At 49.3% G+C, this 23,727-nt stretch overlaps 1 protein-coding gene across 1 annotated transcript in view; it reads left to right on the forward strand.

Annotated features, from left to right (window-relative positions):
- LOC105483430 (protein kinase cAMP-dependent type I regulatory subunit beta) overlaps window positions 1-23,727 on the forward strand; it is a 192,910-nt gene that overhangs the window by 9,794 nt on the left and 159,389 nt on the right.

The following is a 23,727-nucleotide window of genomic DNA, read 5'->3' on the forward strand; positions in this document are numbered from 1 at the left end:
GGGTGGTGTGTTCTGGAAATGTTGGGTGATGTGTTCTGTGAATGTTGGGTGGTGTGTTCTGGAAATGTTGGGTGGTGTGTTCTGGAAATGGTGGTGGTGTGTTCTGGAATTGTTGGGTGGTGTGTTCTGGAACTGTTGGGTGGTGTGTTCTGGAAATGTTGGGTGGTGTGTTCTGGAAATGTTGGGTGGTGTGTTCTGGAAATGGTGGTGGTGTGTTCTGGAATTGTTGGGTGGTGTGTTCTGGAACTGTTGGGTGGTGTGTTCTGTAAATGTTGGGTGGTGTGTTCTGGAAATGGTGGTGGTGTGTTCTGGAATTGTTGGGTGGTGTGTTCTGGAATTGTTGGGTGGTGTGTTCTGGAATTGTTGGGTGGTGTGTTCTGGAAATGTTGGGTGGTGTTTTCTGGAAATGTTGGGTGGTGTGTTGGGGAAATATTGGGTGATGTGTTCTGTAAATGTTGGGTGGTGTGTTCTGTAGATGTTGGGTGGTGTGTTCTGGAAATGGTGGTGTGTTCTGGAGATGTTGGGTGGTGTGTTCTGAAAATGTTAGGTGGTGTGTTCTGGAAATGGCGGTGGTGTGTTCTGGAATTGTTGGGTGGTGTGTTCTGGAACTGTTGGGTGGTGTGTTCTGTAAATGTTGGGTGGTGTGTTCTGGAAATGGTGGTGGTGTGTTCTGGAACTGTTGGGTGGTGTGTTCTGGAAATGTTGGGTGGTGTGTTCTGGAAATGCTGGGTGGTGTGTTCTGGAAATGCTGGGTGGTGTGTTCTGGAAATGTTGGGTGGTGTGTTCTGGAAATGCTGGGTGGTGTGTTCTGGAAATGTTGGGTGGTGTGTTCTGGAAATGTTGGGTGGTGTGTTCTGGAAATATTGGGTGGTGTGTTCTGGAAATGCTGGGTGGTGTGTTCTGGAAATGTTGGGTGATGTGTTCTGTGAATGTTGGGTGGTGTGTTCTGGAAATGGTGGTGTGTTCTGGAGATGTTGGGTGGTGTGTTCTGGAAATGCTGGGTGGTGTGTTCTGGAAATGTTGGGTGATGTGTTCTGTGAATGTTGGGTGGTGTGTTCTGGAAATGTTGGGTGGTGTGTTCTGGAAATGGTGGTGGTGTGTTCTGGAATTGTTGGGTGGTGTGTTCTGGAACTGTTGGGTGGTGTGTTCTGGAAATGTTGGGTGGTGTGTTCTGGAAATGTTGGGTGGTGTGTTCTGGAAATGGTGGTGGTGTGTTCTGGAATTGTTGGGTGGTGTGTTCTGGAACTGTTGGGTGGTGTGTTCTGTAAATGTTGGGTGGTGTGTTCTGGAAATGGTGGTGGTGTGTTCTGGAATTGTTGGGTGGTGTGTTCTGGAATTGTTGGGTGGTGTGTTCTGGAATTGTTGGGTGGTGTGTTCTGGAAATGTTGGGTGGTGTTTTCTGGAAATGTTGGGTGGTGTGTTGGGGAAATATTGGGTGATGTGTTCTGTAAATGTTGGGTGGTGTGTTCTGTAGATGTTGGGTGGTGTGTTCTGGAAATGGTGGTGTGTTCTGGAGATGTTGGGTGGTGTGTTCTGAAAATGTTAGGTGGTGTGTTCTAGAAATGTTGGTGGTGTGTTCTGGAGATGTTGGGTGGTGTGTTCTGGAACTGTTGGGTGTTGTGTTCTGGAAATATTGGGTGATGTGTTCTGGAACTGTTGGGCGGTGTGTTCTGGAAATGTTGGGCGGTGTATTCTGGAAATGTTGGGTGGTGTGTTCTGGAAATGTTGGGCGGTGTATTCTGGAAATGTTGGGCGGTGTATTCTGGAAATGTTGGGTGGTGTGTTCTGGAACTGTTGGGTGATGTGTTCTCGAAATGTTGGGTGGTGTGTTCTGGAAATGGTGTGTTCTGGAAATGTTGGGTGGTGTGTTCTGTAAATGGTGGTGAAGTCTAGTTGTTTGAGGTGTTGTTCAGGTTAGAGTCTTTTGCATTCTTGCTGATTTTTTTGTTTTTTGAGGCAGAGTCTCGCTCTGTCGCCCAGGCTGGAGTGCAGTGGCGCAATCTCAGCTCACTCCCAAGCTCTGCCTCCTGGGTTCACGCCATTCTTCTGCCTCAGCCTCCCGAGTAGCTGGGACTACAGGCGACCGCCACCACGCCTTGCTAATTTTTTTGGTATTTTTAGTAGAGACGGGGTTTCACTGTGTTAGCTAGGATGGTCTTGATCTCCTGACCTTGTGGTCTGCCTGCCGTGGCCTCCCAAAGTGCTGGGATTACAGGCATGAGCCACCGCGCCTGGCCCATTCTTGCTGATTTTTTTTGGCCCCTTGTTATACCTACTACCAAAGAACACCATTGAAACTTCCAAATATAATTTGTCTGTTTCTTCTTTAATTCTGTCAGTTTTTGCTTTATGTGTTTTGGAGCTCTGTTATTAGTTGCGTATACATTTGGGGTTGCTATGTTTTCATGGTGAATAAACCCTCTTATCATTATTCAGTGTTTCTCTTTGTTCCTGGTAATTTTCATTGTTCTGAAGTCTGCTTTATCTGATATTAATACAGCCACATTATTAGGATTTGTGTGATTAATCTTTTCTATCCTCTTATTTTAGCTATATCAGTGAAGTGTGTCTTATAGATAGCATATACTTGGTTTTCATTTTTTATGTGATTTGACAGTGTCTTTTAGTTGGTGTGTTTATTCACTTTAAAAAAGAAAATACTATTTGTTACTATATATGTAGTATATACAGTATATATAGCATAGTATATATTATGATGCGTCTTTTTTTTTTTTTTTGAGACAAAGTCTCGCTCCTGGCCGAGCGCGGTGGCTCAAGCCTGTAATCCCAGCACTTTGGGAGGCCGAGACGGGCGGATCACGAGGTCAGGAGATCGAGACCATCCTGGCTAACACGGTGAAACCCCGTCTCTACTAAAAAATACAAAAAACTAGCCGGGCGAGGTGGTGGGCGCCTGTAGTCCCAGCTGCTCGGGAGGCTGAGGCAGGAGAATGGCAGGAACCCGGGAGGCGGAGCTTGCAGTGAGCTGAGATCCGGCCACTGCACTCCAGCCTGGGCGACAGAGCGAGACTCTGTCTCAAAAAATAAAAAAAATTAAAAAAGTCTTGCTCTGTCGCCCAGGCTGGAGTGCAGTGGCATGAGCTCCACTCTCTGCAGACTCCACCTCCCAGGTTCACGCCATCCTTCTGCCTCAGTCTACCAAGTAGCTGGGACTACAGGTGACTGCCACCACGCCTGGCTAATTTTTTGTTTTTTAGTAGAGATGGGGTTTCACTGTGTTAGCCAGGATGGTCTCGATATCCTGACCTCAGGATCCGCCCACCTCAGCCTCCCAAAGTGCTGGGATTACAGATGTGAGCCACTGCGCCCTGCCAATTTTTACTTTTAACACTTTCACATACTTTAAGTAATTTAAGAGGGGCAAATAGTCTAGAAGATGTACCTGGGTATTTACCATTTCTATCGCTCTTCTGTGGTTCCTGAATTGTTTTTCTTTCCCTCTGGGATCATTTCCCCCACCAGCCTGAAGAATTTGCTTTAGCATTCCTCTTAGGGCAGGATTGCTGGTGACGGATTCTTAGTTTCCTTCATCTGAGAATCTCTCTGGTTTGTCTTCATTCCTGAAGGACAAGGACATGTTTGCAGATACAGGATTCCGAGTAGAGAGTGATTTTATTTCAGCAGTTTAAAGATGTCTTTCCATTGTTCTTTATGGTTTCTGATGGCAAATCAGCCTTTTGAATCCTCATTTGCTTTATTTTATGTTTCTTTTCTCTGGCTTCTTTCATGATTTTTCCTGTGTATTTAGTTTCTCAGAGTTGAAGTACAATGTGTCTAAGTTTGATTTTCTTTGAGTTTCTCTTGTTTTCCTTTGATCTTGAATCTGAATATTTATACCTTTCAACATTTGAGAAGTTTTCAACCATCATGTCTTCAAATATATTTTTCTGTACCAATCTCTTTTTCCTCTCCTTCAGGGACTCCAGTGACATAAATGTTAGATTTTTAAATATTTTCCCACAAGTCCCTGAGGCTCTGTTAAATCAATCCCTTTCCTTCCCTCCCCTCCCTTCCCCTCCCCTCCCCTCCCCTCCCCTCCCCTCCCTTCCCTTCCCTTCCCTTCCCTTCCCTTCCCTTCCCTTCCCTTCCCTTCCCTTTCCGATAGAGTCGCACTCTCTCACCCAGGCCAGAGTGCAGTAGCGCGATCTCGGCTTACTGCAACCTCTGCCTCCTGGGTTTAGGCAATTCTCCTGCCTCAGCCTCCAGAGTAGCTGGGATTGCAGATGTGCACCACCATGCCTGGCTAATTTTTGTATTTTGGTTAGAGATGGGGCTTAGCCATGTTGGCCAGGCTGGTCTCGAACTCCTGACCTGAGGTGATCCACCCGCCTCAGCCTCCCAAAGTGCTGAGCCACGATGCCTGGCCGACCCATCCTTTTGGTGGGATGATTTCTGTTGGTCGCTCTTCAAACTAACCAACTCTATCCTCTGTCATATCCATTCTGCAAATGATCCCATCTAGTGAATTTTAAATTTTCTGTTACTTTTTCAGTTCTAAAATTTGTATTTATTTTTCAGTTCTAAATTTTTTATTTGGTAGTTCCTCCTCTTCCTACTCCTCCTCTTGTTCTCCTTCTCCTCCTTTCTTCTTCCTTTTTTCTTTTTAAATAAATTTGATTTCTTTGCTGATAATTCCCCCACCAATTCCAAGAGTATTCACCTTCACTTCATGGAAAATAGTTAAAATTGCTGCTTTAGAGTGTTAACCTGATAATCCCATCATCTCTGGCATCTGGAGATTGTCAGCCATGGATTGTCTTTTCCTGTGAGAGCTGACCAGACTTTCCTAGTTCCTTTTTTTTTATTCTGTAATTTAAAATTTTTAATTAAAAAGTAAACTTTAATGTCAAAAATGCAAACTTGGGGAAGACAGAAAAGATCACACACAGGGCTGTCACTTCATACTTGGAAGGTTGCACAGCGGCCGGGCAGAGGCGCTCCTCACTTCCCAGACGGGGCGGCCGCGCAGAGGCGCTTCTCACTTTCCAGATGGGGTGGCAGCCAGGCAGAGGCGCTCTCCCTTAGTTCTTGATATATTGAATAATTTGTCAAGTAACTGGATTATATACTAGACATTTTCTATATTATGTTGTCAAACTTTGGGTCCTATTAAAATCTTATGGAGAATGTTGATATTTTTGTTTGTTTTAGCAGGAAATCAGTTGATGAGGTTCAGACCGCAAGTTCTCTCTCACCCTTGGTGGGTGACGATGCCAATACGAGTTCCGTTTCCAAGCGTTTGTAGTGCTGCTTCGGCACACCCTTGTGTGGGTCGCTTGGGGGCTCGTCTGGGACTTGGACAATGTTTTGCTTGCAGCCCAGTCCTCAGCGCCTTTGTTATGGTTCTCTGTGTTCTGTGCATATGAAACTTGGGGGGTTGACCCTCACACTTGTATCAGTTCATGGAATTCCGGGACCCCCATTTTGTCCTTTCTCCTCTGTGGGGTTTCTCTCACATTCTCCATCCAAGAGAGATCCTACCTCTGGCACACAAATCAAATATGCCTGTTTCTCTCCCTGCCACCCCTTTCCTAGCCCAAGCTACTGTCCTCTTGACTGAATGACTGCAGAAGCCTCTCTGCTTCCCATCGGGCCTCGTGCTCCATTTTCCACATCAGTCACAGCTGGAGCCATCTTCCAGAAACACAAATGGAACTGCATCCCCTTCTTAAAACCTTCCCAAACCTTCCCAATGCTCTCCTAACAAATCTAAGCTCCTTCCTGCCTCACGGGGTCTGGCTCCTGCCTGCCTTTCCACTGCAGCCCGTGGCCGCCCAAGGGCTCTGGCCAGCACTGTCCTGTCACCTGGAGCGTCCTCCCCACCCCTCCTGCAGCTGGCCGCTCTTCAACACTTGCTTTAGGGCCACGGCTGCTTCCTCAGAGAGCCTCTCACCACAATCCTGTCTTGGGTGAGCTCAGAGGAGGAGATCTAGGCTTGAGCTCCAACCCCACGTCCCAGCTCTGCAGGGAGGGAGGATCTTTAGTGTCCTCTGGCCCTCCCAGCTCACTACTTGGTGACCATGACAGTGTGTGATGGACTGAGGTGGTATCTGCCCACTCCTTCCTCCAGCCGTGCCCTCTGCCCTTCCTACCCAGGGTGTTCCTGCGTTGGGAGGGGCCCCGACCATCAGCGCCTTCCTGCTTTGGGAGTCAGTGCCTCACAACGCAGGAACACCCAGATACGGCACGTGGTGCTTTGCATACTTTATCTCATCAAATTCTCATGCAGGCCTGGTCAGATGAGATGTTGACACTCCCATCTTACAGATGAGAAAATGGGTGCTGGAGAGAGAACGCCGGTTCCCAGGGTCAGCCAGGGAGAGTCATGGAGCTGGACGCAAACCCAGGCATGCCTCTGAGGCCACACCCTTCCCACCTTGCCTGTGGGCCCTGGCCGCCAGCGCGTTGGGGCAGGGTGCCGGGTTCTCCCGGCGTTGGCTCTGATGGTGGATCCCCCGCCTTCTGCTTCTTTCTTGTCCTCCATCCTAGGAACTCAGGCTTCTCCGCCTTCGCACTACAAGGCTGGTGCCCCTGTGTGTGGCAGGCTGGAGCTGGGATGCTGCCCTCCAGGAGGGAGAGGCTGAATCCCCAGCTGCTGCTGCTGTGTGGGGAGAGGTGGGGTGGGGGGGACAGCTGCCATGGTGGGTGAGGGAGTGAGTGCGTGCGCGTGTGTGCGTGAGTGACATGTACACACGCTCGCCCAGATGCAGACACAGGGACACACAGGCAAGGATGTACTGTTGCCACCGAGGGGGAGGGTACGTGGAGTCGTGTGTTCACATGCATTAAAACACATGCACTTACCCAGATGCATAGCTGTGCACACACTTGGACATACTCAGCTTACCCCGAGAGTGGTGGATGTAAGGGGTGTGTTTGCATGCACGTGTACATGCTCACACACGTACTTAACTAGATGTGTACACGCTCACACACGTACTGACCTAGATATGTACACGTTCACACATATGTGCACACACTTACATGTACTTACCTAGATGTGCACACACTCACACATGTACCTATCTGGATGTGCACATGCTCACACATATGTACTTACCTGGATATGTACACACTCACACACGTACACACAAATACATAGATATGTACACATTCACACATGTGCGCACGCTCACACATGTACTTACCTAGATACACACACACTAACACATACTTAGATGTGCACACACCCACACACATACTTAGATGTGCACACACCCACACACACGTACTTACCTAGATACATGCACACTCACATGTACTTAGATACACACTCACACACACGTAGTTACCTAGATACACACATGTACTTACCTAGATACACACACACGTAGTTACCTAGATACACACACACATATACTTACCTGGATACACACACGTACACGTACTGACCTCGATACACACACACACACACACGTACTTACCTAGATGTGCACATGTGCACACGTACAGACGTGCCGTCTGCTTCTGAAGGTGAGCGGGGCCCTCGCCTGTGCTCACACCCTTCTGTGTACACTCTGCCTCACTGGGATTTGCATCTTCATCTTCTATTTTTATTTTATTTTATTAATTTTTAATTTTCTTAATTTTTTTTTTTTTTTAGACGGAGTCTCGCTCTGTCACCCAGGCTGGAGTGCAGTGGCGCGATCTCGGCTCACTGCAAGCTCTGCCTCCCAGGTTCACGCCATTCTCCTGCCTCAGCCTCCCTAGAAGCTGGGACTACAGGCACCCACCACCACGCCCGGCTAATTTTTTTGTATTTTTAGTAGAGACGGGGTTTCACCGTGTTTGCCAGGATGGTCTCGATCTCCTGACCTCGTGATCCGCCCACCTTGGCCTCCCAAAGTGCTGGGATTACAGGCGTGAGCCACCGTGCCCGGCCTAATTTTCTTAATTTTTTACAGAGATGAAGTCTCCCTATGTGGCCCAGGCTGGTCTTGAACTCCTGACCTCAAGTGATCTGCCTGCCTTGGCCTCCCTAAGTGCTGGGGTTACAGACATGAGCCACTGTGCCAGGCCCAGCCTGTTAATTTCTAATTCGTTTCCTCTCTCCTCTCCTCCCCTCCCCTGCCCTCCTCTCCTCTCCTTTCCTCCTTTCCTTTCCTTTTTCTTTCCCTTTGTTTGCTGTACTCTCTGTGTGAGGCCTGGTACACAGTAGATGCTCAGTAAATGAAGACCTTGCGTTTCTCTTCCAACCTTGCCACTGAATGGTTGGGTTCCCCTGAAGAAATCCTTTACCCTCTCTTGGCCTCGGTTTCTCCACCTCATGGCTGGGGATGATTTGCCCCTGCTCGGTGGGCTTATGGGCCCTGGCCTGGGGTTAGTACCATCTGACCCCTCTCCTGGAGACCCCTGGTCCTCAAATACAACTGGCCCTTGAGACTTAGGGTTTCCCAGAGTGCAGAGGGGCTGTCTTCGTGCTGCTCATAGAACTGCTCGGGGGAGGTGGTCCAGAAACACCACTCAGGCCTGCCCGGCACGCAGCGGACAGCCCCATGGAAGCCTAGACACCCTCTGTGGAAGGCATCAGACGGGGTGGACCAGCCGCCTCTCCGAAATGTTGAAGGCATCAGGCAGGGTGGACCAGCCTCCTCTCAGAAATGTCGAAGGCATCAGCCAGGGTGGACCAGCCACCTCTCAGAAATGTCGAAGGCATCAGCCAGGTGGATCAGCCGCCTCTCAGAAATCCCTTTCAGTGGGAGGGGCAGGCTGCGTCCCCGTGGGAGCGAGAACTGGGCCGCAGGCAGGAACGAGGAATTCCACTGCCGGTAAGCCCTGCGTGTAGGCTTCTCTCGGGAGGATAAACTTGGGTCCAAAAAAATCTCTTTAGATTCCATCTCCACCCCAGACTCCGCCCAAATATTTTCTTTTCCGGGCTGGATGTTTGTACTTCATCCCCCTGTGTGGGACGGGACAGGACCAGGACAATCCCCAGGGCCGGGCTACTCCATTCTGGGGCACATTCTGGCCACGGAGCTTTCTGGAAACCCTGTTCCCACAGTGTTGTTACAAAGATGTCTTTGGCCTGGAAAAGCCTGTCCCGGCCCCACGACCTCGATCGTCCTGCAGCTCAGACAACGCATCAGTGTGAAAATAGAAGACAGGAAGTGGGGGCTGCAAAATGAGAGGCCTTCCCGGAATCCCAAGAGGGGAAGGGGAAGGGGAAGAACGGCCTGCCATGTGCACAGGCAGAGCCCGTGAGAGGTCACCCCTGCGTGGTCCTGGGGAGGGTCTCTGCTCACCGCCCCCCTTTCTCCCAAGGCCTCCTGAAGCAGCCTGTGTGTTTGAAATGACATGTATCCTGCCTAGTCTGACTCCTCAGCTGCCAAGGATGGGAAGTCCCGTCGTGCCAGGACAGGTAGACAAGAGAATGGGACCCCAACCTCGTTCCTTGAAGTAAAGCAGCTTCTGGTTCCTGGGAAGGGAGAGCCCAGGGTCCTTGCCAGAGCCATGAGGCCCTGGGCCAGTCTCTCCTCTATGAAGTGAAGTACTTTCAGGCACAGATCTCAAAAGCTAAGTCCCACTGAGGCTGGGCGCGGCGGCTCACCCCTGTCATCCCAGCACGTTGGGAGGTGGAGGCAGGTGGGTCACCTGAGGTCAGGAGTTCGAAACCAGCCTTGCCAACATGGTGAAACCCCATCTCTACTAAAAATACAAAAATTAACCAGGCGTGGTGGCCGGTGTCTGTAATCCTAGCTACTCAGGAGGCTGAGGCAGGAGAATTGCTTGAACCCAGGAGGCGGAGGTTGCAGTGTGCCAAGATCGTGCCATTGCACTCTAGCCTGGGCGACAAGAGTGAAACTCTGTCTTAAAAAAAAAAAAAGTTCCATTGGGGCTGGGTGTGGTGGCTCACACCTGTCATCCCAGCACTTTGGGAGGTCGAGACAGGAGGATCGCTTGAGAGCAGCCTGGGCAACATAGCAATACAACCTTTCTACAAATAATAAAACAAAAAATGTAGCCAGGCGTGGTGGTGGTGTATCTGTGGTCCCAGACAGTCAGGAGGCTGAGCTGGGGGGATCGCTTGAGCCTGGGTGGTCAAGGCTGCAGTGAGCTATGATCACGCCACTATACTCCAGCCTGGGCAACAGAGGGAGACTCCGCCTCAAAAACAAAAACAAACAAACAAAAAGTCCTATTGACACCACCAGTGACTGGCTAAGGTGCTTCATCTGGTCACAATTTCTGTAGCCTGCTGACTGCGATGGGCTCTGTCTTGTGACCTCGACCATCTTACTTGAAACTGTTTCTGCCTCCACTCTGGTCTCCGTCATAGAACACAAGGTCATTGTAATTCAGATGGCGCTTCCCACGTGTAGGCTTGGGAAGGCGGCATCACTGACCCCTTCCTGACTGGCACAGGGCTCTCTCTTAGATTCCACGCCCACCGCAGGCCCCACCCACATATTTTCTTTTCTGGGCTGGACGTCTGCACTTCATCCCCCTGTGTGGGACGGGACAGGACCAGGACAATCCCCAGGGCTGGGTTACTCGATTCTGGGACACATTCTGGGCTGAGCTTGGCAGAGATCATCCTTCCTTTCTTGCTGGCCACCTCTGACCCCATGTCTTCAGCCTCAAGACCGTCCCTGTACCTGCCAATCACCGAGCGACTGAGTAGCTGAGTCTGTGGTCATGACAGTTTATATGGCATGAGGGCGTGGGGCTCTGACTTTGGTCCCGCCTACGTTTTTGTTCATTCGCTCATTCATTTCTCATTTTTTTGCCTGTTTTTTTTGTTTGTTTGTTTGAGACGGAGTCTCGCTCAGTCCCGCAGGCTGGAGTGCAGTGGTGCGATCTCGGCTCACCACAACTTCCACCTCCTGGGTTTAAGTAATTCTCCTGCCTCGGCCTCCCAAGTAGCTGGGATTACAGGCGCCCGCCACCACGCCCAGCTAATTTTTATATTTTTAATAGAGATGGGGTTTCACCATGTTGTCCAGGCTGGTCTTGAACTCCTGACCTCAGGTGATCCTCCCACCTTGGCCTCCCAAAGTGCTGGGATTACAGGTGTGAGCCACCATGCCCAGCCCTTTGCCTGGTTCTTGAGTGCACCTGGCACTGTGTCTCTGAGATGGGGGTGGGTAATGAACTCGTGCAACACGTCATCTTGGGGCCATGTGATGTGAGCTCCCACAGAGGTCTGAGCAGAATGCACTGGTGGTGGGTGGGGGAAGGGGACCCAAAGGCTTCCTATGGAGGTGGCATTGAAACAGGCTTTGAGGTATATGTAGGAGTTCGCCAGGCACATCGCCTGGGGCCTGGGCATTAGGGGAAGGAGGCCCCTTGTCCCCCTCTCCTTGGTGAGCTACTCTGGCTCTGGGCTAGTCTCTTTGGGAGTGGCTTTGTGGGATCTGTTGGAGCTGAGCGTCCAGACAAGACCTTGTGTCTTGGTCCAGGGTCTAAACCCTGGAGCTTATGTCTCGGTCCCAGGTCTGAACTCCAGTTCTCTGTGGGCCACTCCCGAGTCCGGGTCTCACTGGTTTTTTTGTTTGTTTGTTTGTTTTGTTTTGTTTTTTTGAGATAGAGTCTTGCTCTGTTGCCCAGGCTGGAGTGCAGTGGCACGATCTCAGCTTGCTGCAAGCTCCGCCTCCCGGGTTCACACCATTCTCCTGCTTCAGCCTCCTGAGTAGCTGGGACTACAGGCGCCCGCCACCTCGCCTGGCTAATTTTTTTGTATTTTTAGTAGAGATGAGGTTTCACCGTGTTAGCCAGGACGGTCTCGATATCCTGACCTCGTGATCTGCCTGCCTCGGCCTCCCAAAGTGCTGGGATTACAGGCATGAGCCACTGCACCCGGCCAAGTCTGGGTCTCACTGTTATCTCAAAGGCAGTACATCCCAAACCCAACGCATGTTGTCCATATTAAAAACAAAACCAAAAATGTAACATGAGTGTTGTGCGGGTGTGGGGGATGGGGAACCCTTGTGCACTGCTGTGGGGAATGTGAGTTGGTGTAGCCACAGTGGAAGGAAGCTTGGCATTTCCTGGGAAAGTTAAACATGCGGATGACACAGTACCTGGCAGTGCCACTCCTAGGTACACACCCTGAAGAATTGAGAACAGGTCTTCAAACACATACCTCTACATGAGCGTTCGGAGCAGCACTGCATACAGGAGCCATGTTGTGAAAACCCCACATGTCCATCAGCTCACGAGGACAAACAATGTGGCCTCTCCATACAAGGGAAAGCTGCAGAAAGGAGTGAAGCACCTGACACACGGCACAGCGCGGATGAACCCTGGCGACGTAATGCCAGTGAAATGAGCCAGACGCAAGAGGCCAAATGCACAATTCTGCTTCTGTGAAGTAGCTGGAACAGGCAGTTTCACAAAGACAGGAAGCCGATTCAGGGCTGTCAGGGGCTGGAGTAGGCATCGGGGGGCAGCTGCTGAATGGCACAGCGTCTGCAGAGGTCCTGGATCTGGACGGAGGTGGTGGTTGCACAGCACGGTGAATGTGTCAATGCAGCTGAGTTGTGCACTTTAATATGGTTAATTGTTAACTTTAAGTTACATGACTTTTACCTCAATTAAAAAAACAAAAACAAAAACAAAAAAAAACCCTGGCAGGACACACTGGCTCACGCCTGTAATCCCAGCACTTTGGGAGGCCAAGGCAGGAGGATCACTTGATATCGGGTTGGAGACCAGCTGGCCAACATGGGGAAACCCTGTCTCTAGTAAAAATACAAAAATTAGCTGGGCATGGTGGTGCGCACCTGTAGTCCCAGCTACTCAGGAGGCTGAGGCAGGAGAATCGCTTGAACCCAGGAGGCAGAGGTTGTAGTGAGCCGAGATTGCGCCATTGCACCCCAGCCTGGGCGACAGAACGAGACTCCATCTCAATTAAAAAAAAAATCAGCTGGGCGCAGTGGCTCACACCTGTAATCCCAGCACTTTGGGAGCCCTAGGCAGGCAGATCACCTGAGGTCAGGAGATCGAGACCATCCTGGCTAAGATGGTGAAACCCCATCTCTACTGAAAATACAAAAAATTAGCCAGGCGTGGTGGTGGGCACCTGTGGTCCCAGCTACTCAGGAGGCTGAGGCAGGAGAATGGCGTGAACCCAGGAGGCAGAGCTTGCAGTGAGCCGAGACCGCGCCACTGCACAAGACTCCGTCTCAAAAAAAAAAAAAAAAAAAAAAAAAAAAAAAAATTCCCACTCACCTGCTCAAACAAACTCTCTCTTCTCGCCCCCTCCAGCCTGCAGGGCGTCTGGGATGAAGCCCTGGGTTTTCCTACTATGGGGTTGAGAACCTACCTTTCCCTGTCCAGGGCTGTCCTGCCTCTTGCCCTCTCTCTGACTAAACCTGTGTTGAGTGCCCGAGTTGGCCTCCAGCTGTGTCCCTGCCTCCCCACCCTCCAGGAGGCAATGTGAACTGCCTAAAAATTACTCTGGTATGATGAGTGCAGTTTTGCCCGCGGCTTCTGTTTTTCCCAGGTGACTGCAGAGCCTCAGTGTTGATGTAAACAATTTTCACCGTGGTTGCGAGGAGTGGTTGCGAGGAGTGGTTGCGAGGAGTGGTTGTGGCCGACCTCTCTCAACTCCCAGGCTTCAGGTTCCTGCCGACTCACTTCTACCTCTATTATTGCTACTATTTCTAGTAATTTCTACAAACAAAGGCCTGGAACCCCTCACTTGTGATGCACCTGCCATCTTCCTTCCTTCCTTCCTTCCTTCCTTCCTTCCTTCCTTCCTTCCTTCCTTCCTTCCTTCACCCCTCACTTGTGATGCACCTGCCATCTTCCTTCCTTCCTTCCTTCCTTCCTTCCTTCCTTCCTTCCTTCCTTCCTTCCTTCCTTCCTTCCTTCCTTCCTTCCTTCCTTCCTTCTTTCCTTCCTTCCGTCCATCCGTCCATCCTTTTGACAGAGCTTCACCCTTGTTGCCCAGGCACCTGCCATTTCCCTCCCTCCCTCCCCCTCCTTCCTTCCTTCCTTCTTTCCTTCCTTCATTCCCTCCCTCCCTCCCTCCCTCTTTCCCTCCCTCCTTCCTTCCTTCTTTTTGACAGAGCTTTGTCCTTGTTGCCCAGGCTGGAGTGCAGTGGTGCTCTGTAACCTCTGCCTCCCGGGTTCAATCGATTCTCCTGCCTCAGCCTCCCAAGTTGTTGGGATTACAGGCGCCCACCACCACACGTGGCTAATTTTTGGTAGAGATAGGGTTTCATCATGTTGGTCGGGCTGGTCTCGCACTCCCAACCTCAGGTGATCTGCCTGCCTTGGCCTCCCAAAGTGCTGGGGTTACAGGCGTGAGCCACCGTGTCTGGCCCACCTGCCGTTTCTAGTGAGACCTCCTGGTTTGTGTAGAAGCAACGGATGCTGATGTAATGATTTCCCTGAGTGGGTCCTGTGCAGCCGATCCCCGAGGTCGATTAGAAGGACGTAAAGGTACGAGAACGTATTTGCAGCATCTCACCCTTGATCTCTGTCTCCCAGTGATTCAGCCTGGGGATGGATGTGAGCAAGGGACTTGCAGCTCCAGGGAGGCATCTATGCCATTCTGAGAGATTGTGAGATGGCCTGTTGTCATGGTGACTGGAGAGGGATGAGGTGTTTACTTGGCAGGGAGTTCAGGGCACACGCTATCTCCGCAGGAGGTGATTGCTGGTGTCTGCAGAGCCCCCTGGGCCATCCCCACGGCCCCCTGGATTCCCCTCCCCGGCGTTTTGTCCATGAGAGAACCGCTCTTGACCGTGTGAGGTCACGGCGCTGGGCTTCCAACAGCTCCATGGAGACCTGGACGGAGGCCACGTGCCGTTCAGCACCTGGCAGGGTGTCTGCCCCACTTTGGGCTGTCCGAAAGGACTGCGTGTAGGCGGAAGGGCGTGTGGACATGGATCCACTGGTAATGCCCGGCTTTTGTCTTCGTTTGCTCTCCCTGCTTGGCTGGGGTGCGCTGGGGGGCCCTGGCTGCATCTTCGTCCCTGGGAGTGGAGGCCCTCCCTCTCCATCTAAGCTGCCCTCCTACACCCCTCCTGACCAGGCAGGGGATTTGGAATCTCACGGTTTTTAGAGGAGACATCTCGATTGATAGAGAGTTCCTGATTTTGGCCTGGCCGGGTTCCCCATCATCTGTGGGCTCATTTCATGGATGGAAACCCATTTCCATTGGCCGGTTTGAGTGGGTGTGGGACCCTTTGGGTTGGATTTGCAGTGGGCCACTGCGAAGGAGGGTTCCCAAGTGCAGGCTGACAGGAGCGTGGGGTGGCCGGCAGTGGAGACGCCAGCTGCCAGGCCCGGTGAGGAGGATGCAGTGGAGACTGGTCACCCTCAGAGCCAACGCCCATTCAGTGCAGCTCCCAGGACTGCTGGGCGTTGCGTTATTTTACACTCAGGCCTCTGAGTGTCTGAGAAGCACCAGCCCCTTCCTGAGGAGCCCCGTCTTCTGGCTGTGCAGCTGGTGGGGACATTGCTTCTGGGACTTGTTATTTATTTAGGTGGTTTTAGTGGTGTTTATGTCTGCACGGTGGCACACAATAGTTTACTTTTATTATGACATGGTTTCTTCCAATTTGTTTGTGTTGTGTTAACATTACAGCAACACGCACGAAGTTGAAGAAATTCCACGCTGATCCCAATAGCTCAGCACTTGAAATGTTTTTCTGTTGTTGTTGATGGCTTCTTATTTAACTTCTTTTTTTTCCAACCTTTATTTTAGGTTCGGGGGTACATGTGCAGGTTTGTCACATGGGGATGTTGTGTGACGCTGAGGTCTAGGATATGAATGACCCCACCACTCGGGTGACGCTGAGGTCTAGGATATGAATGACCCCACCGCTTGGGTAGTGAGCATGGCACCCAACAGGTCATTTTTCAACTCTCACCCCCTTCCCCTCTTAGCTCTTGTTTTTGAGACAGAATCTCAGTCTGTCACCCAGGCTGGAGTGCAGTGGCACGACCTTAGCTTACTGCAACCTCTGCCTACTGGGTTCAAGTGATTCTCCTGCCTCAGCCTCCCGAGTAGCTGGGATTACAGGAGCACACCACCAGGCCTGGCTAATTTTTGTATTTTCAGTAGAGATGGGGTTTCACCATGTTGCCCAGGGTGGTCTCGAACTCCTGACCTCAAGTGATCCTCCTGCCTTGGCCTCCCAAACTGCTGGGATTACAGGCGTGAGCCCACCAAGCCTGGCCTCCCTCCCTCAGCTCTTTAAAAAATGTGTTCTTGGCTGGGTGTGGTGGCTCACGCCTGTAATCCCAGCACTTTGGGAGGCCAAGGTGGACGGATCACAAGGTCGGGAGATTGAGACCATCCTGGCTAACATGGTGAAAGCCAGTCTCTACTAAAAATACAAAAAAATTAGCCAGATGTGGTGGTGGGCACTTATAGTCCCAGCTACTCGGGAGGCTGAGGCAGGAGAATGGCATGAACCCAGGAGGTGGAGCTTGCAGTGAGCTGAGATCACGCCACTGCACTCCAGCCTGGGTGAAGAGTGTGAGACTCCGTCTCAAAATAAAAAAGTGTTCTCTTTGGGTTCTTTTTTATATGCAGGCTCTCCTCCCCGTCCCCTCCTTATCCTCCCCATCTTTTTCTTTTGTTGTGTGGTTGTAGTCAAAGCCTAGCTAAAATACCAAGTAAGAAAAGAAGGAAAGTGTTTACAATTTTGTTAATATATCTTGGGTTACTCTGTGATGTGAATTTAAAATTTTGTTTTCTTCAAAAATTGAAATACTTTTTTTGTTTATTATTATGTTTTTGGATTCGAGCATTTCCATTTGGCTTTGAAAACATTTTCCTTTTAGTTCTGTTCCAGTGTTCTCAATTTTGTCCTTTATTTCCTCAAACATACGGAGCCTAATTATTTTCAAGTCTTTGTCCATGAATTCCATGATCTGCTTCCCCTGGGGGGATCTCTTTCTATTGTCTGTTGCTTCTCTTGATTTTTGATCACATAATCTTGTCTCTTTGATCACATGATCTTGTCTCTTTGGTTGCATGATCTTGTCTCTTTGATATTTATTTAACAAATACGTATTAAGCATTCACTGTACATAGGCACTGTTTTAAGCACCAGAGATTTAGCTGTGAATCAAGCCCAGGCAGTATCCTAGTGAGGGAGACAGACAATAACCACGGTTAAGATGCAAAGTACATCAGATACGTAACTGTGAGACCGCGGCCCCTACTGAGAGGACTGCAGAATGCTGGAGGGGAGGAGAGGCGTGATGGGAGGGTTTTCCTGCACCAAGAAGGTCACATTTGAGTGGAGACCTAGGGAGGGAAGGGAGGAGCCCTGAGACATCGAGGAAGGCTGTCCTTGGCAGAGAATCACAAGTGGAAGGCGGGAGTGTGTTTCGTGTGGGAGGACAGCAGAGAGCCCTGGGGCAGGTGAGGGGAATGGCGCTCAGGGTGGATCACGCAGGGCCTTCCCGGTTGACATAAACAATTCTGTTTCAACTCAGATCAGAGGCCATTGGAGGGTTCTAGTGGGCAGGGGAGTGTGCAATCTGTCTTACATTTTTTTTTTTTGTGATGGAGTCTCACTCTGTCACCCAGGCTGGAGTGCAGTGGTGCAATCTCGGCTCACTGCAACCTCCACCTCCCAGATCAAGTGATTCTTCTGTCTCAGCCCCCTGGGTAGCTGGGATTACAGGCACACACCACCACGTCCAGCTACTTTTTGGTATTTTTCTAGTGGAGATGGGGTTTCTTTTTTTTTCTTTTTTTTTTTGAGACGGAGTCTCGCTCTGTCGCCCTGGCTGGAGTGCAGTGGTGTGATCTCAGCTCACTGCAAGCTCTGTCTCCTGGGTTCACGCCATTCTCCTGCTTCAGCCTCCCAAGTAGCCGGGACTACAGGTTCCCGCCACCGCGCCCGGCTAATTTTTTGTATTTTTAGTAAAGATGGAGTTTCACTGTGTTAGCCAGGATGGTCTCAATCTCCTGACCTCGTGATCCACCTGCCTCGGCCTCCCAAAGTGCTGGGATTACAGGCGTGAGCCACTGCACCCGGCTTTTTTTTTTTTTTTTTGAGGTGGAGTGTTTCTTTGTCACCCAGGCTGGAGCGCAGTGGCACCATCTCGCCCCAATGCAACCACTGTCCCCCGGGTTCAGGTGATTCTCCTGCCTCAGCCTCCCGAGTAGCTGGGATTACAGGTGCCTGCCTGGCTAATTTTTGTATTTTTAGTAGAGATGGGGTTTCACCATGTTGGCCAGGCTGGCCTTATGACCTCAGGTGATCTCCTGCCCTCAGGTGATCTGCCTTCCTCGGCCTCCCAAGGTGCTGGGTTACAGGCGTGAGCCACCGCGCCGGGCCTGTGTTGTATTTTATGTGGCTAGCGCGTGTGTAGATTTACCCCCACACTTCCACGTTCTTTGGTTCATTTCTTCCAGCATTTCCAAGTTTCCCCCAGGGGTCATTTTCTTCCTGTCTGAGGTATAGCTCCTAGTGTTTTCCTGCCAGTGGGCCTATTGGGAATGGATTTTTCAGTGTGTTTGTCTGCAGTTGGCTGTATTTCACCCTCATTTTTGAAGGCTGTTTTCACACTGGGTATAGAGTTCTAGGTTGACAGTTAGTGGATGAGGAGTAGAACCTCGATGCTATCTTTCTTGTCTTCTGATTTTTGTTATTTCCGTTGAGAAGTCAGCTGTCAGGTCTGTGATGCCCTTTTGGAGGTAATGTCTTTTTTTTCTTTTCTTTTCTTTCTTTCTTTCTTTTTTTTTTTTTTGAGACAGAGTCTCCCTCTGTTGCCCAGGCTGGCATGCAGTGATGCAATCCCAGCTCACTGCAACCTCCGCCTCCCGGGTTCAAGCGATTCTCCTGCCTCAGCATCCCGAGTAGTTGGGATTACAGGTGTGCACCACCACGCCTGGCTAATTTTTGTATTTTTAGTAGAGACGGGGTTTCACCATGTTGGTCAGGCTGGTCTCAAACTCCCAACCTCAGGTGATTCACCTGCCTTGGCCTCCCAAAGTGCTGGGATGACAGGCGTGAGCCACCGCACCCGGCCGGTAATGTCTTTTTTCTGGCTGCATTTTAGGTTTTTCTCTGTCTTTGGCTCCTGCGGTTTACCACGCTATGCCGGTTTATCCTGTGTGGGAGTTTGTGTGCTTGTTGAGTCTGTGGCCTGATGTCTTTTATTCGTTTAGGAAAATTCTTCATCATGATCTCTTCAAACATTGCTTCTGCCATATTCTCTCCCCATCATCTGGAACTCAAATTCACATAAACTGGAGCTTTTTGCCATAGCCCACATGCTCTTCAGCACTTTTCTATAGTTGCTTTCCTTTTCTGTCTTTGTACTTCAGTCTGGATATTTTAATCTATTTTCCAGGTTATTAATTTCTTCCCTTGTGTTTCTCATTTGCTGTTAAACCCATCCACCAAGTTCTTAGTTCCAATTTTTATGTTTTTTAGATTCTAGCATTTCCATATGCCTTAAAAAATTTTTTTTCTTAGTTCCGTGCCAGTGTTCTCAATTTCATCTTTTATTTCCTTGAGCATACTGAGCATAATTACTTTAAAGGCTACGTCCATTAATTCCATGATCTGCATCCCTTGAGGGGATCGTTTTGTGTTGTCTTTTGCTTCTCTTGGGTTTTGATTACATGATTTTGTCTCTTTGTATCTGAGTTATTTTTGATCAAGTTCCCAACATTATGTATGAAAAATTAAAGAGAAAATTTGAAGCTGATATATTCCTTTTGAGAGAATCTGTAATTGCCTTGGAAAAATGGCTAACCTAGGGGTGCTGGCAATCCTGGATCACCCTGATCCAATTAGGGATTAAGATGATTTGAGCTGAGCTTCAGTCCCGGGGAGGCTGGCTTAATCCCAGCTCATCCTTCCTTCTAGTGTCCACAGAAAGTCTTTTGCGCCCAAACACAAAATCTGGAGGATTTACTAGGATTCCTTTTCCTAGGCAGGCCCTAAGTTCCAATTTTGGTCTTTCCTACCTCTGCAAATCTGTTGAAACCTCAGCCTGTCATTTCTCGGCTGCTTGTTGTAGACACTTCTCATGGTTCCAAGTGCTGTGTTCACCTCTTTGGGTTTCTGTCTTCTTGAAATTGGCCTTGTAATTCTTCTCTGATGTGGTAGCTCTCCGATGCTTTCAAAAATACATTTTTAACATTTCATCAAGGTTTTCTAGTCAATCTCTCCAGAAAGCTCAATCTAAACAACTTAGTTTGTCATTACCAGGAGTAAAAACCTGATTTATGATTTAATAAAATACCTAACTGCAAGAACAACCATCTCAGTATTCTAGATGAGAGATGAATGCTGGCTTGGGTCAGAGTGGTGGTAAATAATATCTAAAATTATCAACACCCTCTGTTGACTTTGGGCAATGCCAGATGACCCCATCTTCTCTCTCCATCTTCCCAGTATAGTTGTATCACCATTTCAAAATCGTTTATTATTTCCCTTCTAAAATCCTAAACTTTAAATGATACACTAACACCTTTATAATTTCATTGTGAACTATATTCTTTGATTCTCCATTTTAAAAGGCAAAGGTCTTCACATATCCACCCTGCTTAGCTTTCCTCTTGAAATTTTATTACCTTTTTGTTATCTGAACTTTTCATTTTGCATTGTCTGCATTGATAATATTTATATTTTTTTCAAAAACTAGAATTATGCCTTTTATGCTTTGTCTGTAAGCACATTCTAAAAGTTAAAAATTATTGATCAAGTATACTGGGGAAATGCCTTTATTATAACTACAAACATGAATGCTAGTTTAGCTGGGTATAAAGGTCTAGCTTGAAAGGAAGTTTCCTTCAGAATATTGGAGGCTTCGTTTCATTGTCCTCTAGTGTCTAGTGTTTCTTTTGAGAAGTTTGAGCCATTCGTATTGTCAGTCCTTTGTAGGTGACCTGACTTTTCTCTATGGGAGCTTTTGGAAAATTCTCATCCCTGGAAGTACAGTATAAGAGATCCTTTTACTAGGAATGAAAATCTTGTGGGCTCTGTCAACCAAGACACTCATATTCTTCAGTTTAGGGAAATTTTTCTTTTATTTCTGGCAAATTTCTATTTTATTTTGTCTTCTGGAACTGGTGTTAATCAGATATTGAGCCTCCTGGAATGTTTTTGCTATATGTGTATATATATAAAAAACATATTTTATATATATGTACACACACACACATGTTTTTCTCTTTTTGTCTCTTTTTTAGATATTTTCATGGTGTATCTTCCTACTGTTATATGTATATTATATTTTATATGTAACATGAATTATATTAATTAATATAAAAAATTACATTCATGGACCTCCCAACGTCACCACATTGAGGATCAAATTTCAGGAGGGACAAACTGCATCCAACTCACAGAAGATGATAATGGGGATTGTGGTTATGTTTTAACAAGTTGCATTTTAGAGATAGATATTGAAGTATTTAAAATGCTATATCTGAGATTTGCTTCCATCCTGTGTGTGTGTGTGTGTGTCTGTGTCTGTGTGAAGTGGGTGGAGGTGAAACGAAATAGGACTGCCTCCATTTGGATAATGTTGAGGGTGGGTGACGGGCGTTTGGTGATTCATTGTATTACTCTGTCTACTCTTGTGTAGTTTGGGAATTTCCACAGTAAAAGGGAAGAGGAGGAGCAGCCACAGGATACCTGGGCTCCTGGCCTTGGGGGACTGCCTGGCTCCCAGGCTCCTGGGCTGCCATGGTCCCAGGTCTGGATCTTGATGACTTTCACCTGTGGTGTCTGCATCTGTCAGAGCTCCTGTGCCCCTGGAGGGTGGGCACCTCAGAACCGCGGTCTCAGCCTTGTCACAGGTGGGCATGTCTGGGTTTTGGGATGTCAGAAGGCATTGGTAGGGAACTTGGCCTGGTTGCCCCTGAATTCCTCCTCCACCTCCTGGTCCATGAAGCAAGGCCCTGCCTGATGGGGCCGCCATCTTTTTTTGGGAAGCTTCCCAGCTGTGGGGGACCAAAGCCCTCAGAGGACCATCAGGAAGGCGGGGGGCTGGATCAGGGTGAGGCCGGGAGGGAGAGCGAGGGCCTTATGTGCCTGATCTGTGTGAGGGGTTGGGGGCCGCACCTACCTCGAGTCTGAGTAGGGCATGAGTGACCAAGGTGAACACTCAGGACACGTAAGCCAGCATTGCTTCTGCACACAGAGCAGTTCGTATCTGTTAGGACAGGTTGAAATCTCTTTTCCTTAAAATACTTTTTTTTTTTTTTTTGAGATGGAGTCTTGCTCTGTCGCCCAGGCTGGAGTGCAGTGGCACGATCTCGGCTTACTGCAAGCCCTGCCTCCCGGGTTCACGCCATTCTCCTGCCTCAGCCTCCCGAGTAGCTGAGACTACAGGTGTCCGCCACCACACCCAGCTAATTTTTTGTATTTTTAGTAGAGAAGGGTTTTCACCGTGTTCGCCAGGATGATCTCCATCTCCTGACCTCATGATCCGCCCGCCTTGGCCTCCCAAAGTGCTGGGGTTATAAGCGTGAGCCGCCGTGCCTGGCCAACACATTTTTTTTGAGATGTGGTCTCACTATGTTGCCCAGGCTGGTCTTGAACTCCTGGGGCCAAACTATCCTCCCTAAGTGCTGGGATTATAGGCGTGAGCCACCACATCCGGCCTGAAGCCACCACACCCGGCCTGAAGCCACCACACCCGGCCTGAAGTCTCTTCTTGCTATGATGCTAGGGACACGTGTCTTCATTTCCCCTCACAGATAAGTCCCAGTGAGGTCAAGCAACTTACTCAGGGTCACACAGCACTCTAGGAAAGTAGTGTGCTCAGCTGTGGTCCCCATGAGTTGGGCTACCTGGCGTGGCCTTAGGACGGGGACTAGGCTCCTGGGCTTTCCAGGCTGCCTGGCACTGCTGATTCCTGACTTTTCCTCTCCCTCCTCCCTACGCCCTGCTCCCTCCCTCCTTCCTCCTTCCCTCTTTCCTTCCTCCCACCTCTTACTTCACCCTTTTCCCAAAGAGGCAGAATTGCAGCAAGAAAGGGGCTCAGCTCAGGGCCAGGTGTGTCCTCAGACCACAGAGCCCCCCGTCCCTGGTCCTAAGCCCACCTTTGAGGGTGGTGGAGGTCAGTGTTTAGGCTGCAGGTTATGCAAACAGAGGTCCTCCAGGTGCAGGAGGAAAGGCACATCGGCCCTGGTGAGATTGAAATGCACAGGCTGACTAAGACCACGCTGGATGCATGAGGCTTAAGAGTGGCTGAAGAGCTTTGGACAGTGGTTGGTGCACTTGTCTGTGGGCAGGAGCAAGGTCTGCAGGGTGGTGCGTCCTGCCATCCACAGCTCAAGGCAAGGTGGGCTTCGGAGCAACCCCAACCCACGTGGAGGACACAACCATGGTCATTATACGGTGACTCGGGGCTCAACTTCCAGTCCCCTCCTCCCAGCAGACCTCCAGATGCTTGTCATCTCAGCCTCCATAAACCCCATGCCAGTTCAGCCTCTCACCCACTTTAAAAAGCAAATTAAACTTTTAATTTTCAGATAATTGTGGATTTACAGACAGTTATAAAAATTACCCAGAGAGCCTCATCCACTTTATTTTTTAATGTCTCACAAAACTGATACTTACACAGAAATGTTGACAGGTTCTCAGAAACTGTGACTTTAGGTGAAACCACTTACAGCTAATTCTTTTTTTTTTTTTTGTAGGGACAGGGTGTATTAGTCCATTTGCAAACTGCTATAAAAAACCACCTGAGACTAGGTAGTTTATAGAGAGATTGAATTAACTCACAGTTCCTCATGGCTAGGGGGGACCTCAGGAAGCTTACGAT

Source organism: Macaca nemestrina, chromosome 4 (assembly GCF_043159975.1).
Source record: "Macaca nemestrina isolate mMacNem1 chromosome 4, mMacNem.hap1, whole genome shotgun sequence".
NCBI classification, from domain to species: Eukaryota; Metazoa; Chordata; class Mammalia; order Primates; family Cercopithecidae; genus Macaca; species Macaca nemestrina.